Source organism: Lissotriton helveticus, chromosome 1_1, assembly GCF_964261635.1.
Source record: "Lissotriton helveticus chromosome 1_1, aLisHel1.1, whole genome shotgun sequence".
Classification (NCBI taxonomy): Eukaryota; Metazoa; Chordata; class Amphibia; order Caudata; family Salamandridae; genus Lissotriton; species Lissotriton helveticus.
Window position 1 is genome coordinate 903,922,682 of NC_136057.1, and position 16,148 is coordinate 903,938,829.

Here is a 16,148-nt window from a genome sequence, read left to right on the forward strand (position 1 = left end):
ACATTTAGGACTTCAAGGTGCACAAACATTAAAATATTTACATGTCACAACACATTCCACAAGATACATGGACATATACTACATAGAAGAATGATATCTAAACACAGTGCGAAGTTTTGAAAGAAGAAAAAAGAAATATCAGCCCAGTGAGTGATTAATCATTAGTTTGTTATCCTGGGCGATCATCAACACTTGAGAATAAAGCATCGACGTTTCGACCCCGGAGCAAAATGCGATATTATAACCGCCTTGGTGGGGTCTTCCTCGGGACTAACTGGAGTTTCTGTGTGCAGCCTTCATGGGGCTCCTATTCGTGGCACTGTGGTCCTAATCACGTGCGGTCAGTGATCTGGTCACTTCAACGATTAATCATGTAAGTCATTCCTCCGGCGTCAGGCGCACGGGGCTCCAAGTGGGTTTCTTTATAAATTAGAAGGGAAATTCCGAGTGGCCTGCCGCCTCCTCTCACTGCCCTTCTATTGACTCCAAAAGGCTTAATATTCACCTTTTTGTAACTGGGAAAAGATTCTTCCTATCCTCCAAAGCGACGGGCAGCCCTCATTGTCTGTATCACAAACATGCTGGATCTAGAGCAACTCTGCTGACCTGGTTCTTAGGCTCTAGAGCAGCTCTGCTGACCTAGTTCTCTGGCTCTAAAGCAGCTCTGCTGACCTGGTTCTATGACTCTAAAGCAGCTCTGCTGACCTGGGTCTCTGCCTCTAGAGCAGCTCTGCTGACCTGGTTCTATGGCTCCAGAGCAGCTTTGCTGACCTGGTTCTCTGGCTCTAAAGCAGCTCTGCTGACCTGGTACTTTAACTCTAAAGCAGCTCTGCTGACCTGGTTTCTCTGGCTCTAGAGCAGCTCTGCTGACCTGGTTCTCTGGCTCTAAAGCAGCTCTGCTGACCTGGTTCTCTCCCTCTAAAGCAGCTCTGCTAACCTCGTTCTCTGCCTCTAGAGCAGCTTTGCTGACCTGGTTCTCTGGCTTTAAAGCAGCTCTGCTGACTTGGTTCTATGGCGCTAAAGCACCTCTGCTGACCTGGGTCTCTGGCTCTAGAGCAGCTCTGCTAACCTGGTTCTCTGGCTCTAAAGCAGCTCTGCTGACCTGGTTCTCTCCCTCTAAAGAGCTCTGCTGACATGGTTCTATGGCTCTAAAGCAGTTCTGCTGACCTGGTTCTCTCCCTCTAAAGCAGCTATGCTGACCTGGTTTCTCTGGCTCTACTGCAGCTCTGCTGACCTGGTTCTCGGCCTCTAGAGCAGCTCTGCTGACCTGTGTCTCTGGCTCTAGAGCAGCTCTGCTGACGTGGGTCTCTGGTTCTAGAGCAGCTCTGCGGACCTGCTTCTTATGCTCTAGAGCAGCTCTGCTGACCTGGTTCTCTGGCTCTACAACGGCTCTGCTGACTTGGTTCTCTGGCTCTGAAGCAGCTCTGCTGACCTGATTTATCTGGCTTTACAGCACCTTTGCTGACCTGGTTCTATGGCTCTAAAGCAGCTCTACTGACCTGGTTCTCTGACTCTACAGCAGCTCTGCGGACCTGGGTCTCTGGCTCTACAACGGCTCTGCTGACCTGGTTCTCTGGCTCTAAAGCAGCTCTGCTGGCCAGTTCTATGGCTCTAAAGCAGCTCTGTCCACTCCTACATTCATCCTGACAGAAGCATGTCCTTATCTAATCCTTCTGCTGAAACATAAGTGCTTCTAAACGTATCCTGCTTTCAACTACTAGCACTCTAGGAACCCAGTCACTGTCTATGCACCTGCAGAATGACTCAGGCATTGAGACAAGCAGTGGTACAGTCAAATGTGCACAATATATGCGGTCACTTACCCCTTGCAGACTACTCAGCCAGTCCTGCAAAAGTCCAGGTAATAGTCATGCTTGTCTGGAATCACACTGTGAGTCTGTGTCCACTCCTATAATCAACCTGACAGAAGGATGTCCTTATCTAATCACTCTGCTGAAACATAAGCACTTATAAACTTATCCTGCTGTCAACTACCAGCACTCTAGGAACCCAGTCACTGTCTATGCACTTGCAGAATGACTCAGGCATTGAGACAAGCAGTTCTAAGTCAAATGTGCACAATGTATGCGGTCCCTTAACCTCTTGCAGACTACTGAGTCAGTCCTGCAAAAGTCCAGGTAATAGTCATGCTTGTCTGGAATCACACTGTGAGTCTGTGTCCACTCCTACAATCATCCTGACAGAAGCATGTCCTTATCTAATCACCCTGCTGAAACATAAGCGCCTATAAACGTAACCTGCTGTCAACTACTAGCACTCTAGGAACCCAGTCACTGTCTATGCACTTGCAGAATGACTCCGGCATTATGACAAGCAGTGGTACAGTCATTTGTGCACAATGTATGCTATCCCTTAACCCCTTGCAGACTACTGAGTCAGTCCTGCAAAAGTCCAGGTAATAGTCTTGCTTGTCTGGATTCACACTGTGACTCTGTGTCAACTCCTACAATCATCCTGATAGAAGCATGTCCTTATCTAATCACTCTGCTGAAACATACGTGCGTATAAAGGTATCCTGCTGTCAACTACTAGCACTCTAAGGCAAGATTTCTACAAGCAGAGTCATATCATTATGTAGATGACACTAGATCTGCACCACAAAGAGTCAATAACTTCACGGACTCTTCAGACTCTGAAAATGAAGGTGCCAATACTGACTACGAACCGGAAGGCAATTATAATCACTACAATGGAGCCTGCCCAAAACAGCCTTTTTTAGCCAACAGGGGGCCACGCCGGGGCCGTCCGAGAGTACAATTTCAGACTCAGAACAGAGGGAATTTCCAACAAATGCACCATCAACATCAACAACAACCACAGGAACCCCAGTTTGTGCGAGAAACGCGCAGTCGCCAATATTGGAGACAAGGGATGTAATCCCTATATTTAATCTGTCATCCAGAGAACTAGATCCTGTCTGTGAGACTCTTCTTTCTAAAGGTCTGACGTATGTTCCACATGCCCATGTTAACGTGTTTGAACTACAGCAAGATATAATTTCCTTTTTTCGAAGGATTAGTCTTAAAAATGTTTTTTCTTCAAACACAGATCAGAATGAAGTCCCATATAATCCTAGACAACTAGCTCTACCCCCCACCTTTTGCCCCTCTCTGGACCAACTTGGTCCAGAAGTGGCTGCCTTCGAACTCGTTGTTTTACAAAAATTAGAAAGAGCCTTACGCTATATACCGAAGCCCATTTATAATCTGAATAAAGAGGAATCTGAAGCCTTAAAATCGCTAAGAACCAATGACAACTTAATCATCAAGAGTTGCGATAAAGGTGGTGGAATTGTCTTAATAGATTCAGATAAATACGAACAAAAGATGATGACTATGCTGGCTGATGACAGTACTTATTCTAAAATCAATTCTAATCCTTACAATCTGGTAACTAAAAAAATAAAATTTCTTACTGAACAAGCCCTTTCAAATGGTGAAATCGATCAGAAATATTTCGACTATCTGAATACCAACCAAGGAAAGACAGCTTGTATCTATGGGTTGCCTAAAATCCATAAGGATCAGATAGACCCCCCTTATAGACCAATCGTATCTACAATTGGCACTAACACCGAACCTCTGTCCAAATTCATCGACTTTCATCTACGTCCATATATATCAAAGATCACATCCTACAGTAAGGACACAGGATCTATGATACAAAAAATAGAGAATCTTCTGTTTAATCCCAGGAGAGATATTCTAGTAACTATGGACATTGAAGCACTTTACAGCAATATTCCACAATTAGAAGCTGTAAATGCAACTTGTTGGTTTATTGACACCTATGCGATACCATGTCCTAAGGTGTTTATCCTTGAACTTTTGAAAATAGTTCTGAAGGAGAATATTTTTGAGTTTGGTGACACCCTCTTTCGACAGGTGGAAGGAGTTAGCATGGGGGCCTCTGTAGCACCGTCCATTGCTAATATCTATATGGCTGCCTTTCAGGCAAAATTCATTTACAATGAGATTGCCCCATTTTTTGAGTCTATATCCCACTGGTCCAGATACATTGATTACATCTTTTTTATCTGGACCAGTGGGAAGGATTCTCTTGAAGACTTCCTGAAATGGATAAACTTGACAGACATCAACCTTAAATTCACGGCACATTTTGATGTAAATAGTGTTGAGTTCTTGGATCTGTTAATTAAACACCAGGACAATAAACTTATCGTTGACCTCTATGTGAAACCCTCTGCACGTAACACATTACTCCAATTCAACAGCTTTCATCCCCGGAGTCAGCGCCAGAGTATTCCTTTTTCCCAATTCCTAAGAGTTAGAAGGAATTGTTCCAACCTGGCAGACTTTGATCGTCAAGCGATGATAATGAGGTGGAAATTTTTAAATCGTGGCTATCCGCACAGGCTAGTAAGAGACTCTTTTAAAAGAGCAAGATTTTATGACCATGACCATCTTTTGAGAGCTAAAATGCCCAAAGAAAGTAATCAACTAGTCTGCATTACCAAGCATTCTACTCTTGATAATAGTGTAAAACAGATCATCAATGCCAATTGGCATATTTTGAATTCCAACCCCACGTCAAATGAAAAGCTAGCTAAGCCCTTATTTGCACACAAAAGGAATAAAAACTTAAAAGATTTGATAGTGCATTCCCGTTTTTCTTGCAAAAATGTTCAATCTGAATTTGTGCAAAGATCATTGGTCAGTAACTTCCCGGTTAAGGGTACTGTTAAATGTTCATCCTTTAAGTCTTGCAGTACGATTCTGGGAGGTGAAACCTTTGAGCATAATGGATGTCGCATGGATGCATATGACATGTGGAACTGCAAAACTTCTAATTGTATCTACTTTATTCTATGCCCCTGCAACCTGGGCTATGTCGGAGAAACATCCAGACCAATTCAAACTAGACTAACTGAACATCGCTCAGCGATACGTACCAAGAAAACTATAGCCCCATTAGTCAAACATTTTCTTGAGAACCAACATGCCCCCGACGAATTCAGATGGCGCATTATAGAAAAGATCAGACTCCCAGACAGTAAAGGTGGATGTAAAGTCCGAAAGAAAAGAGAGGTCTTTTGGATCTTTAGTCTGGGAACTTTTAAAAACGGGCTGAACTGCGAGATTCCCTGGGAAAACTCGATCATCTGATGTCCATTTTTGTATCTTGAGTCACTGTCCCTTTAGCAGATCATAGAATAATAACCATTGGTATCTTTTGATACTCTATCCTTCCCACCCTCTCAGCTCCTATTCATTTCCATTATTCTCCCATCCCTTTATCATCTTTGTTTTTTACCCGGCCTTATTATATTTTTTACTTCTTCTATTACCCCGTTCTATTTTAATTTTTAATTACCTCCCTGTCCCTTATCCTACTTTTTCTTGCATTTTGAGTCATCCTTTTTTGTTTTATCGTAGCTTCATCCTTTCTCTTTATTATTCTTATTACTTTTTTCATCTTTCTTTTATATAGGTTTTTATTCATAACCTTGTCACATTAGTCACTTTCACAGTCATGTATCATAAGTGAGTTTTTCCTTACTTAGTGTAGATATCGGGAACCCACTACTATTCACTAGTCATGTTAATTGCAGCCTACTCCAGGATAATTCCTTTCAGTCCTTTTTCTATGCCCATCTGAGTTCATTCGTGGAGTCCGTCTTTCTTTTAACTAATAAGTCCGTGGAGTCCGTCCTCCCTTTACTATAGAGCTCACTTTACTCCGTCCCGTAGTCCTCTTTCTATTTCATATAGATCATCAGGTGTCTCCACTTTTTAATCCTCCGACGTAGTATTTATGCTGCCGCATTGTCAAGGGACATTGATCATTTTCCCGGCACATGGACGGTACGGCGGACACGGACGCTACCACGTCGTACTTTTAAGGGCATTATCCTGCTCTTACTCTATTTTCTAAGGTAAGCGCCGCCTCTGGAAACCCCACCAACCCTTAAATCTCTTGCGAATTTTTTTTGTGTAAACCAATCTTTTTCATGCATGTTTTGACCCTCTAGTTGCCGATCAACAGACGGCTCACCTGAAGGGATATCTTCATCCTTCCGCGTTATTTATTAACTTCATTTGATTTTCTAAGGTAAGCGCCGTCTTTAAAACCTCCTTTGAACCTTAGATTTTTCGCGAACTTTTTGTATAACCCGACCAGTTTATTATGCTATACATGTTTTTACTCTCTAGTTGCCGATCGACAGACGGCTTACCTGAAGAGATATCCTCACTCTTCTGCGGCCCTCAATATCCTTTGGCAAGATCGTGTTAACCCAAGGTAGATACTGTGCCTATTGTGCATATGTAAGATCGCCATACCGCAATGTTAAAGAATTATTATTAATATTTTTACCCTTCCTCTATTATATGAACTATGTATAATATATACTGGGTTTTCTTCCCCTCCCTCCTTTCTTTTAATTGGGTTCATAGATTTTATCGGTTCTTTTACCTACCATTTCTGCGGGCATCTTCATCTATAAAGCGTCCTGTAGCTCTATGAAGACATATTCGACAGGTGCGTGGAATAGGTAGTTTGTTATTTTATTTCTCTTTATTTTATCAATTGTTCATTACGTATGCTAATTCTGCTAGGTGATGGTTCGATCTGTGTGTCTTGTCACATTACCCTTAATCGAAGAGCCACCGGGTTCAGTTTACCGGTATGTTTGTGGTTAGGAAATACGGAGATGTTCTTGGTTTCTCCACACGTTCTTTTTAATCCCTTACATGTATTGTAACACCGTTTACTCATTGATTGTGCTTTATTTTGATCTTAGACATTGGTTACTTATTGATTTTGTTAGGTATTATCGCACTACGCCATCAATGGGTACCTTCTTATAACTAGTTCCATCATTAACTGATCTCCCCTTACCAGTGAGTCTGGTAGACCGTGATCATCATCTATCCCCTAGTCTTTGCAATTGGATATCTATGTTCCACATGTCTATGTCACCTGATGTAATGTCCACTTGTTTTCTTTATTAGACTTTTGCTCATTTAACCCAGAAACGACACTTCATCTGATTGTTTGATAATTTATATGCTCTAGGAATATTTTCGGTTTGGTGACCTGTGCATCTGTTGATTACCCAATTAACTGATCGTTTCCTCAGTGTACACGGTTTTGGATAATTTTCTGACAACAGTGAGTAACCTGTACTGCACTACATATGTTTCCTTTTTAATAAATATTCATGTTCAAATGTAATGTGATTAATTCAGATGGCGATATCTATGTGTCATTTTGTATAGATTGAATACATTTATATATATATAAAATAAATAGTTTCAATTACCATCATGAATATACATTTGTTGCACATTACATCTTTGCATAAAAACATTTTGTGATTAATTTTTGATGATTTCAAGAAACGGATAAATAGGTCTGCAATTTCTTCTGTAAATAGGTTCGTCTATTCTTGAAATTAGAAAATATATATATTTTTTTCTCTGAGTATGGCACAATTTTCTCTATGACTATATCCAATTGTTGTGGCAGACATGATATTGCATTTTCTCTTGACAGTGATCACTTAGGTTTTGTATTATTTTTGTTCATGAATAAATGTTTGATTGTTTTCTTTATGATTTGCATATATAATGTAACATGAGATGTAATATATTGTCTTGATATCTTTTAATGTGTGTTTTTTAGATATCAACACGTTTGGGTGGCTCCTGAAGAAGTCGTCTTTACGCCGAAACGCGCATCGAGTTGCACTCGCCACAGTGTGATTTTTATAGTTTGAGTGATTTTGATTTTTAAATGTATAAATAATAATGAAATGTATGTGTTTCAAGTCCTATGTCTATACTGTATGGTTATGATTATGCCATGTATTTGTATGATTTGTAATTGTCCACATTAAAGCTTTGATTATTTTTAATTCCCCTTTTACCCTTAGTTTTTACTGTCATTTGATATTACTTGTTTTGCCACTGTTATTGACTGCCTAGGGTGTTTACTCACACACAAAGTCCAGGTACTAGTCATGCTTGTCCGGAATCACACTGTGAGTCTGTGTCCACTCCTACAATCATCCTGACAGAAGCATGTCCTTATCTAATCACTCTGCTGAAACATAAGTGCTTATAAACTTATCTTACTGTCAACTACTAGCACTCTAGGAACCCAGTCACAGTCTATGCACTTTCAGAATGACTCAGGCTTTGAGACAATACCTAAGCACTTATAAAGTAACTGAGCAATCTGGTTGCATCACTGTCATCATTCTAGTTACTAGTGATGTTCTTATAGAATGACCTAGGCACCAACACAAGTACCTGTACAATATTCTGTGCACAATCCCTACAAACCTCTAAGCAGATGCATACTATTGGTACACTCCACTAAATACCGAAGTATTACTCATGCAGCCTAGGATACCTCCTGTCAGTCTCACGCAGTTCGTCAATCAGCCATCCAGCACTATGTTCTTATTGTATCATTCATTCATTCATTCATTATAACTTTATTTCGGTCTTTGTGACCTCAAAAGTACAATCAGAAATACATAAAAAAAAGATTAAACAAGGAAATGGAACGAAAAAAAAGTACGTGAGAACATAAAAGTAGCACATAATAAAATTATACATTTTTAAGTGAATGATGATAACAATGAGCATCGGTATCAACAACATTTTAAGAAAAAACAAGGAAATAGAAGTTCATGAGCCTGATAATAACGGACGACTAGTCATAACTTGTGAGGAATGGATTAGACTGTAAACAAGGATTCATGCATGGTAAGTGCATAGTGCAGTTAATAAATAAATAAATAAATAAATAAATACATTAATTTAAAAAGTGATAAAAAAGATGACCAAATCTTGCCATATACAATAGAAAAATTTAACAAAATCCTCGCATAGGGGTTGCTCCCTACTAGCGGTATCCTCAACACATGAAATTTTAACAATAATATGGAGGTAACCTTGGAAGATCATGTTTCCCCAAACACTGAGTAAATAAGTTTTAGACACTCAAGACAGCAGGGCTATGAATTTTGGACCATCATTAAAAGACCATGGGAGGATGGACTACTCAACTTATTAAGGAGTGTAATGATTTCGAATCAATTCTAGGTGCACTCATCGCCCGTTATGAGGATTTAAGGTAGAACCTGCAGGAGCACCACATGGAAAATAAAAAACTTGCGACTGAGTGCACAATGGGGATGCTAGTATCGTACTTAAGGATCCTAAATGCCTCCAAACATTGTCTAGTTCCAAGATTCCTACAAATCTGCATCAGCTAACGTTTTCTAGCTTCATAATGGCCAGGGCAACTGAAAAAGACGTGAAGTACTGTCTCATCAGGGCAATCACAAGCCGGACAATTCAGCGTTTGCAGACCCTTCCATTTGTGGGTGAAGGACCGGAGTGGCAACACCCCGTACCTGAATTGGAGGTAAAGTTTTATTGCAGCTGCTTGTTTGATAATATCCAGGGCCGGCTCAAATAAGTACCTATCTTTTATTTCTAGGAATACTGATGTTAACTTGCCTATCCGGGGGCATCTATCAAGCTGGGCCAAATTGTGCTCCTCAAAAAGGGTCTTCAGTTGTTTTCTAGAAATTGAGGAACAGGCAAGCTCAGGGTCCGTCCGGAGTTCCCGTCGCCCCATACTGGTGAACGTATGTCTGCTATATGCTAACCAAGGCAATTTTGCTGCCCCCCTCAGGTTCATAACCTCCAAAAGTTCCTCTCTATAAACAGAGAGTTCCTGAGTTACCCACAAACGGCGCCAGTATATTAAGGGCTTAACATTTAGTAGGTCTGAGATTGCCATGAGCCCTAAATCTAAACGGAGTGGGGTAAGCGAGGTACTCTGCGGGAGATTCAACAAGTGTCTTAGAAAGTTATTCTCAACCTGTGATAGATTCTCGGGACCAGAATGGCCCCATAATTCAGCCCCGTATAAGACCCCTCCTCGAGCTTGGACCTTATAGATTTCGATGGCTGGGCTATTTGGTTTCAAAGTAGACTTGGAAAAGACCTTCATAATCCTCCCTGACGATTGAGACAGTTTTAGGGATAATTTTTTAATGTGTTCCTACCATTCCATTTTATCTGTAATATTGATCCCCAAATAAACAAAGGAGGAAACTCTCTCAAAAAGTTTGCCATATAAAAGGGGGTTAGAACGTGTACTCTTGAAGCTATTGAATGCCATAAATTTGTTTTTCTGCAGGTTAATTTCTAAACCTCTTTCTCTACAGAAAACTTCAAATTTATCTAGAATCCTCTGAAGCCCCATAGGTGATTTAGATATTAATAACGTGTCGTCGGCAAACATCATTGCCGGAATCAGTCGAGAGGCTAACTTGGGTGCATCTAGGTCTTTTTCGGCTAGGAGAGAGTCTACTAAACCATTGATATATAAACTAAAAAGTGTGGGAGCAAGCACGCAACCCTGACGAACACCACGCTTAATCGGAATGGGAGCAGTTAGCTTACCATCCTTACCAAACCTAATCTGCGCAAAATTGTCCTCATGTAGCCTTTTAATGAGATGGGTTAAATAATCTGGAACCCCCAGCTCATGTAAAACTGACCACAGTTTTTCCCAGGCCACCAAGTCGAAAGTTGCCCTCAGGTCCACAAATACCATAAAAAGACTGCCACCCTCCAAACAGACAGTTTTCCAGTACAACAGTTGTAATCTGAGTACCTAGTCCAGGGTAGATAATTTTTCCCTGAAACCAACCTGCAGGGGGGACAGACTCATCTGTTCGTCCATCCAGTTTTGAAGCCTGAGTAGCAGAATACGCGCAAAGATTTTTTGAGAAATGTCGATCAGGCTGATGGGCCTGTAATTGGTTGGAAGGAGTGGAGAGCCCTTTTTAAAAATCGGGATTATTTCCGCACCAAGCCAGCTGGACGGGATCCCCATGCCCTGCTGTATGGCGTTAAATAAAAACCCAAAAATAGGGGGCCCAGACAGCTGGTTCATTACGGAACAAGTCCCCCGGGATTTTGCTCCAGACCAGGCGCTTTACCTGGAGCTATTTTCTTAAGGGCTCCCTTAATTTCGTCCAGGGTAATGCTAATGTTGGTTCTACTATCAGGGGGATAATCAATGGGTTCTAAGTACGGAGGAGAGACCTCCCCTAAATGGCATCCCACTGGTAAGGCGTTTGGCGGCATAGCCTCCATAGAATAGAGGGATTGGAAGTAATCCCGCCAGACCTCCTTGTCCAAGTTGGGATCTACCGATGTCTTGGGGCCAGAGCTGTCAGAATTCACAACCCCCCATAAGGTCTTCATATCCCTGTCCCCAAAAGCAATTCTCAGAGAGTCCCACCTCTCCAGTTCCCACCCCCTTTTGGCTTCATAAATTGCCGATTTGTATGTCTTCCTTGCTATTTTAATATTGTGGTGGTCATTGATCTTAATTGATGCCACTAAAGCTCTTTTAGCAATGCGACACTGATGGTTAAACCATACGTGGGGGGTCTGCCCACGAGGACAATTTACTGCTTTTTTGGGGAAAAAGAAGGACAATGCGACTTCTCCTAGTTTTGTATGGTTATTTGCCACTGACTCCATATCGAAACCTTCCACGGTTAAAGTCATTAAGCTAGATGCCACTAAATGAACGGGTATTAAAGCTTCATACAGGGAACTTAGTTTATCTTCTGAATGAGAGAAATGGGACCATCTCACTCTTCTCCTGGAGTTAGAGAGGGTCAATTTTATGTCACTAGGTTCAACCACAGGTAGCGCTTTCCCTTGATTAAGTAAATTGACTTCCAATACTAGTGCATAGTGGTCACTTTCCAGGCGGGAAACAATTTTAAAATCAACAAGCCTGTTCCAGGATTTAGTGTCAATTATAATGTAGTCTAGTAAAGAGCCATGGTCCTTCCTGTAAAAAGTATAACTACAAGATGAATCGGACGATGTTCTACCATTACAGGCTCTTAACGAGTGCGTGAGGACCAGCGAATTCATCTGGGTTACCACGGGGGACCATTTCTTAACCGGGGGGCATCTTGACTCGGGATAGCCCAATATTTATCCTCGTCAGAGAGGTTATCCAGGGGAGTTCCCTCCAGGGGCTCAAAATGGCAATTAAAATCTCCTCCTAGAATTAGCATGTAATTTGCAGCGATGGAACCTGGAAATACTGTTAGAGCTTCCAGTGTAGCTGACTCTTTACCCATAGGTAAAGGTCTGGAATCGACATTAATGAGAGCTACAGAAAACTTAGAAGGGAACTGGAGTATGACACACAGTATATCTTTAGAGCCTGTGCCTATCTGCTTAGCCATGCAGCCTAAGTGAACTCCTACCCATGGGCTTAGCCCACCAGATGGTCTCCCTTTACCTCCAAATAATGCTGGAATATTAAAAATGGCAAAACCCGATTTTAGAACGTCCCCTCTTGCCCATGTATCCTGGAACATGCAGATCTCAAATTTACCTATAAATGAATCCCAATCCGGGTCATCTAACTTGTTCACTAGACCCGCAATGTTCCAAACTAGTATCCTTGATATATGACAAGAAGGGGGGTTCTGTTTCTGGCGGAGCGGATTGGGAAGTTGAGGGGAGGGTTTAAACAATCCACTGACCTCCCTAGAAATTAAGTCTCCACACGAGCGTTCCCTCACTATATCATTCTGCTGCAAGCCAACACATGGGAAGGTACAACCAAGAGAGCCGCTCATGCTCTCACTGGCTGAATCCTCACCCAGAGGGCGGCTAATTGTCGTTACAACACCCTTGGCCTGGTTTCCTAGTCGAGGAATACTGGTTGGACCCTTGGCTGTGGGTTAATTTTCATTTAGTCATTCCACTCCGTCAAGGCAGCTAAACCTATTTCCTGTCGCGATATTAAAACTGGGTTGCTTTTGCCAATGGGTAATTGGGTAAGGGCGCGCACCATTAGGTTGTACAGTTCTCCATTGCATCTCCTCATACCGCGGGGTAGGTAGGTGCCAAGTGGGTGGATAAAAATAACCTAAAGGAAGTAGTGTAATTCCACCCTTGTCCCTCCTGTCCTCTCCAGCTAAAACTCTTTAGGTCACCTGTACATTCCTAAAATTTATTATTATGCAGTCGCCATGTATGTCCTTGCGCTGTCTGCCAATCCAAGGGTGGTTAAAATCTCATCCACGTAATCATAAGTAAAAGAAGTGTGATTTGTGAGCCAAAGGACACATTTATTTTTTAACTCTTCATGGGATTCAGGATAACCCCTTTTAAGTTCAGGAGTGCCTGGAAGTATAAGTACATATGGGGTTGAAGTGGGGGGTAGATTAATGGCTGGGGGGGAGTGATTAGTCTCTTCTAAATTTGTGTGGACATCACCCCCTACCTGTCTATTTTTGGGTATTGGTTCTACTAGTTTCCCCCTTATTGTAGGCAAAAGAGTCTTTGTATTAGCGTTAACCTGAGATGATCCCGCCACGTTACCTCTGTTACTGGACTCCTTCCATTAGTTTTTTGAGGCAGAGCTTGCTCATTCATAGTAGGAGTTGGGACAGCCAAAATCTTAGAAAGCGGGTGCTGGGGATTAATCCTGGAGTCTAAGCCAGGAGTTCTGTCAGGCACCTCCCTTAGTGTTACCCAGTCATTAAAGATAGTGGCCAACCCGTTGATTCTATCTTGAAAAGGTCTTAATTCATCCTTTACAATAACCCTCATTTGGATTTGGAGATCAACCACGAGCTTTGTGACCCACTGGGGCTGGTCACCTGGGGAATCTAGGCTCTTATCTAAAGTCTCACCCCCGTTGTTTTCTTTTTCGGCGGATCTGACTACAGGGTTTTTCTTTCTTGTTGTTGCTTTCGCCTTAGGGTTGGATTTGGCTTTACATTTCCTACCCTGTTGTATTGGCGTATTGGGCCTACATAGACCTGGACTGGTTGACTCAATGGATAGGGGTTGGTCACTAAATGGATCGGATACTAGGGCCCTGTAGACTGAGGTGGACTGGGTAGTGTAGTTCCTATTATCCCAATAGGCTCTGCGCATTGGAATAATACCTTCAATAGTATAGGCCTAGACCAGACGTTAACTAGGTCTTCTATTGTCGATATTAGACTTAAAGTTTTGGGTTTGCCAGCTAGCTCAGAGTTCACTAGAAACTCGGTATCGGTAATATTTATACCTGTAAGGTGCCGAGATTGACGTAAGGATGGACATAGATACGTCAATAAGGATGTCATACGAGCTGGTCGTTAGCACATTCTTTTGCTGAAGTTCTCGGTGAAATCAAAACAATGGCCGCAGGGTTTTTCCCAGGTTGTCATAGGTTTGATTTGTTTTGAGAACTCCGTATGCCTTATCAGGGGCTGGAGGAATATTGCTTGTCTAATTAGATGGCAAGCGTTATGACCTAATCAGATAACACGTTCCTGTGCCGTGGTGTGGCTTCATCAGATAACGGTTTCTGCATCATGGGATGGCTGCTAGTTAACTTGTTAACCAGAACAGGGTCAGGAATAGGGGGATCGATACAGAACCTATAAGAATACATCACACCCACTCCACGCTAACTATGGCCATGTTTACGAATCTAGGCATAGTAAAACATACTGTAGAGTATCGTGTATACCTTACCACCCCAAAATACATATAATGCATTTCGAATTATGTAATATACGGAAAAAAAATATTCACATGTACCTTATGCACTCAAGCTGTAGAATAATGCTAAATTAATTGCGCATATGTATATATTATTATTAATCGAATATGAGAATTACACATGAAAATGGCTCTTAATACAGAAGAAAAAGTTCGAGACCATTTCATCACAGAATAGAAATAATTATGAATATACCAGCGGGCAGCTAATGTCTATAAAGTTTCTAAAAAATAGAAATCTTAGTTCTCTAAGAATAGTTCTTACTTTAAGCAGATGATAAGTGTCCCGAAAAAGTCATAGAAATATTTTTGGGGCTGCTGAAAAAATTGCTGTCCGTGAACTGGAGGGGAAATTGTTCATGTAATTTTATCATTAAAGTTGAAGGCCAAATTCAGGGTGTTGGGAACGCCGTGTGCTAGCTTGCTCAAAAGTCTCTATTTCTGCTCTGGTGAGAACATCATATCATTTAGACTGTCGAAAAAGCTGTCAACAGCTTCCTGGGAGAGTTCCACTAACTCGGAAAAAGGTGTAACCATGCATTCGTGTGCATGATTGTCTCCACTGACGTTTTGATTGGTATTGCTGACAGAAGGTCGTACCTGATCGATGCTGCTTTCATCTTGAACTTCACTACCCCTTAATCGTAGCGGTGAAGTCTCCACGAATGCCGTCATCAGGATTGGCAGCCGTTGAGGGCAGCACAAAGCATGAGCCGTTATCGGACCCAACAATGTTTCTGCATCCATAGGCGCATCCGATTGTAGCGTCAGACAGGTGTCCAACACGCATTCTTCTCCGCACAGCGAGCACCTTAATACAGGTAAAACACATCGATGCCACATTGGTCGAAATGAAAGAAACCAAGTCATGTTCAGGTCTCTAAGCCGGGATAGTCCCAGGATTTTTGATATCCGGTCCCGGTATCCAATGGCTCGGATTGTTTCTTCCCTTGTCGCAGGTGTTTTGTCTGTGACACGGTTTGCCATAACGAAATATAAGGACTAAGAATAGAATTCCTGCAATTAGTCCCAAAATGAGGGGAAGTCCGCCAAAAATCGAATGGACGAAATCTGGAAAAATACCCAGTATGGCTTTGAATGGAGTTAATGCCATTGAAAATACTGTCTTAAATACTTTTGAGACTCCACTGGTATCAGAAATATTTAAGATTTCATTCAGGATTTCTGCGAAATGTATGGGGGAATTAGTTGATAACAATGAGTGAATCTCTGCAGTCGTCCTTGCGACTAGGAGATCATACGTTTCTTTTGATGACGTGAGCCTGGTTGGCGTCTGAAGAAGCACTGTTTTCATTCTGCTGAAAGTGTCTATTCGAATAGAAGTAATTTTCAAGTTGGGCCATGCCCTTGCCTCCCTGTCTGGAAAGGAGCTGGGGAACAATAAGCGTCCACAGCACTTGACCTTCGCAGTCGTAGTTACGAGATAAGGAGTCCCGGGCATAAGACTACAGCATCTGCGGTCCACAATTAGAATGTAACTCCCATTATAGAGTCTTTGAAAAAATGGTTCTATCT